Genomic DNA, 5,123 nt, shown 5'->3' with positions numbered 1-5,123 from the left:
GTATATATATATATATATATATATATATATATATATATATATATATATATATATATATATATATATATATATATATATATATAATGTATCTACACAAAATTTTATATATCTATTTTCAGTACTTTAACAGTGTTCAGTACGTGAGTAGACCTAAATAGTAAGGTTTGAATATATATATATGCCAATTAAGCTACATAGAATTTTCCGCGTTTTATCCTTGTGAGGATTAGTCCGACAACAGCCTGACGAACTCTCATGATGATGAAAAGCAGCACATGTTGTTTTAGGGCATCTTATTAAGTGTTTGTTCGCTTCAAGTTTCAACAGTCGACCAATTTTTAAATTGAATCATTATTTTTCGCTCTGTTCTCAAACGACGTCATATCCACGGGTGATTTCATACGCACATGGTTTTGCATCTGACCTCTCTAACCCTACCTTATCAAATCTGACCCCGATGCCAGATCAGTCCAGAATAGATTCTGATAACATTATTTGTTTTAAGCACGAGTAGGTTACTGTGACCCTACTCACTCACGCGTGTCAAAATCTGTACCAGTGGATCTACCAGTCATAATCTATTATTATTATTATTATTATTATTATTATTATTATTATTATTATTATTATTATTATTATTATTATTATTATTATTGTTGTTGTTGTTGTTGTTGTTGTTGTTAATATTCTTCTTCTTCTTCTTCTTCTCATTAATATTTCTTCTTATTATTATTATTTATTTATTTATTTATTACCAGTAGTCTCAACTTTTAGATGTTTTAGTTGGATTTTTTTCTTGAACACCAGGACAATTCGTTTCACTTTAGACATCGAGGGGGTACTTTAACACCTTTGCCGTTCTTAACTTGCAAGCCCTTTGCACAACTGGAAAAGAAACTGCCTAGTCAATCTGATTAAGCCATTCGTGGTGGCTTTTCGTCATGGTCCCAAGCGTTCCAATTACAATGAGAATCACTTCGACTTCTTTACATTTCCATAGTTTAACTAATTCCCATTTCGGATCTTGATATTTATTTCATATTCTTTCTATTGCATTCTGGTATCGAAAGTACATGATTGGGCAAGTTCTTTTGTTCTTGTTTAGAAAAATTATGTCAGGTTTGAAGTCAAGAACCTTAAAGACGTTTGACATAGTCGTTTTCTTGTACCACTTTTGGTTTATCCTCATACTACTTCTCATTGTGGTCTAATTCATAGAGTTTGCATATATTCCAGTGTAGGTTCTGAGCCGTCATGTCTCCATTTTTTATATTGATGTTGAGCTAGCATAGTGCATTCTGATATAGTATGCGCTAATATTTCTTCCCTTTCATTACACAATCTGCATATCGGTGATTCTGCAGTTTTCTCGCTGTAGTGTTTGACGGACCAAATGCGAGTGGCTTGTTCCTGGGCTACCATTAAAGTGCTAAGTAAGTCTTTTAAGATCACGCCTTACTAACCAATTCCAACCGTCATTATCTCTAAATTAAATGAATTGTACACCACAAATGTTTATTGTTTTCTTTTAACCTTACACATGTTTACACACATAGACCAAACACGTTGTAGACAGAGTACGTCACAAGGAACATAAAACTCGACACCTTTTCTTTTGTAACAATATTTATTTCTGGGTACTTTTCCCGATTAAAACGTGATTCCGAACGTGCTCTCGAACATCATCCATGTTTCTAACGTGATCATTTTTTGTAACGTGTTCTTTCTTCTTTTTATAGTATTTTTTCTTTACCGGTGACGTCATTTCGCATGCATTTGGATACGCGCGTCCGCGCTCTGTTACATTCCATATTGGTTCTTTCTTTTTGTCTTTAGTTCGTCCCAAAACAAGGTATATATATATATATATATATATATATATATATATATATATATATATATATATATATATAATACTATTAAAACCTGACTCTTAAGAACTATTCTCTGATATGTTAATTGGCATATACAAACTAAATATAAAAGTGAATATTAATAATTGTTTGTTTTTTTAATTAAAAGCTTAAGTAATTTTGCTACCAAACAAGCAAATAGATAAGAGGAAGGAAACCTGACCATACAGATCTAAAAAACCGAAGTGTATATATATATATATATATACACGCACAAACGCACACATATATATACACACAGAGAAAAAAAGACCGATGGAACGTCTGAAAATTTTGTTCACAATTTCCGCATGTGGTAGTATATTGTATATATTCGCACTCATCCGGTGGAGATGCGACTAGTGCTTACTCTCCTCTGTTATTCCATTCTCATCACCCTTCACGACTATTTGGTGTGGCGCTAGTCGATGCATTTAAATTTTTTCGCGGGTGGGGCGTAGGTAACTTACAATTTTGTGGTTTCAGTTTTCTTAGTTCCATGTAGGATTCCGCTATCTTTTTGTTTTACTTCTGTTGCAGTTTCCATATGTTCGATTAGCGTTTCTAGCTCATGTGGGTTAATTTCCACGTTCGATGGGTTTCCTTAAGATTTTAGCTGCTTTCAGCATTACCCTCGTTTGTATAGTATCATTCATCCCCTGATTCCGATTTCTTTTAGTTTTTTTATTATTCATGTTCTTTGAGACGGTTTCTAGTGCTTACATTATTATTATTATTATTATTATTATTATTATTATTATTATTATTATTATTGTAGTAGTAGTAGTAGTAGTAGTAGTAGTAGTAGTAGTAGTAGTCGCCACTATGAGTTTTCACACAGACTATCATCAAAGAGTTCTCTCTGTCAACAACCTGAGGTGTTCTCTGGAGTTTCTCTGACAAGTTTGCCTAGATTTCCAGTACTCTTTACCTTTTTCGATAAAGTTTGCAAATGATTTTGCGTCAACGCAACAGTTGTTTACCATCGATTCCTCGCTGGCAACTACTATTGGTCTTCACTAAAATTTTGGTGACAATAAGCCTCCTCATGATCTCAGTCCACTTCACACTCATCCAGCGGTGGTCTGGTTAGTGGGTTTTTTTTTCTTCTCGATCTTTCCATCCTCATTGACCTTTCACGACTATTTGATGCAGTGCCAGTTAATGCCGACATTACACTTTTTTAGGGGAAAGTAAATTTATAATTAAACATTCTCAGTTTTCTCGATTCCATGTGGTGTTCCGTTATTGTTGTTGTTGTTGTTGTTGTTGTTATTAGCAGCTGCAGCAACAGTAGGTGTAGTAGTAGTGGTAATAGTAGTAGTAGTAGTATGATATCTAAGATGAAACTGTTAAAAAATTTCCCATCGGATACTAAAAACCAGCAAAGGACTCAATAAAAGCAATGTTTTAGTAGAAAAATAAAATTTTACATTTTAATTTTTTATTTGTCAATATTGGTACAATGGTGATAAAATATGAGTCATTTTTTAACAAACGAAGAAAGGCACACAATCACATCAATGGACAAAAAAACAAAAAAAAAAAACAAAAAAAAAACTTGTCGATTATTTAAAAAAAAAAAGCATGATAAAATGTATGTACAGGAAATTCAGTAGAGAAATTTCTTTTAACAATGTTCATCAAATTTAAATCAAAAGAGGCGTCCGATTACATAGAACTGTAAGAACCCCTGTTAAAATATCACACTTAAACTTACAGGGTCCGCCATAAGTAACTATAGCATGTTATATGTTATTTCAACATATAATACCTTTAACATAGAAGAAATATGCAACTGTGATATAGAAGCATACAAAGGGTACACTTTAGTTAGTTTTTTTTTTTCAACATACAACATGATTCGCCCAATGTTACCTTCTATCTTATTCAGGTACTTCTTTATGTCGAACTCGAGAATCCGTACTTGGAGCGGAACTCTTTATGTTTCAAAAGTTTTTACATGAAAATTGATTATTTGGATTATTTGGACTACTGTTCTTGTCCTGAGTGTTATTCACGCAACGTATCAGCCAATATAACTTCCGACCTTCTTCAAATGTATATTATCAAACTCTGAAATCTTTCTGTTTAACTCGAGAATCTGCACAGAATTTCGACCAGAACCCTTTATTTGATCCACGGGGGTAGCATGCTCTTGTTCCGTCAGCCATAGCCAATTAGAAAATCTAAGTAATTCGCAACTGTATTCTGAGTATTCTTTGCAGTAATCAGTGACGTAACGGATAAAGTACTTTGTAAAATTCATTTTGTAAATGACATTCATGTGGAGGCTGAGGTTTTAATTTTTAGTGCCGGCAATACTCAGAATACAATTGCGAATTACTTCGGACTTCTACCTGGTCATGGCTGACAAAACGAGAGCGTTGATTAAATAAAAGGTTGCAAATCGAAATTCCGCGCAGAGTCCCAAGTCCCACAGAAAGATTCCCGAGTTCGACAAAATACAACTGAAGATGTTACGAGGTTACATCGGTCGAAATATTGTGAAAATAACACCCAAGATAAAAACAGTAGTTCGAATAACCCAAGTAAAAAAACAAAAACAAAAAAAAAATGAAGTTTATTAAAACGTTTGTTAAAATTTGATGTGCACTGCATGGGGCTGAATGCTCTTTGCTCTTCTTTTGCAACTCGAATCTATTTCTTAGGTTCAACAATGCTATAAAAATATATGCGATTTCCACTTTGAAAATAGCATGAAATAGAAAAAAAATGCCAGTTCTTGTCCAGAATTCCCCTATATTAACACCCCCTAAAACAACCAAAAAACAACAACAAAAAAAAAAAAACAAAGAAAAGTATGTATGATGCGAAAATATCATAGTCCGAAAATCACGTAAATTGATCAAATAGTTTTATTTTTATAAAGAAAATAATTTTAAAGTGATTAATTGGAATTCATAGGCATTACAACAAAAATCTAGGAAGTATAAATTATTGTTGAATTATCTCCTGTGCTTTTGAGATTTTCTTTACAAAATGATGAGTGAGACAGTTATGTCGCGGATACTCATAAAATTTGATTCTTTTTATTTAAACATCAAACTACATGATCAATTTATATGATTTTTGGAATATGTTATTTTCGTTCCGTCATGGTTACATACATCATATAGATTTTTCTTTATTTTTTATTATTTATTTATTTTTTTTTTTTTTTTTTGATAGAAGAGAATTCTGGACAAGAACTGAAATGCTTAAATATCA

Source organism: Euprymna scolopes, chromosome 2 (assembly GCF_053919585.1).
Source record: "Euprymna scolopes isolate OS-2025 chromosome 2, ASM5391958v1, whole genome shotgun sequence".
Classification (NCBI taxonomy): domain Eukaryota; kingdom Metazoa; phylum Mollusca; class Cephalopoda; order Sepiida; family Sepiolidae; genus Euprymna; species Euprymna scolopes.
The sequence above is the reverse complement of the archived record's forward strand: the minus strand, read 5'-3'. Positions refer to the sequence as shown.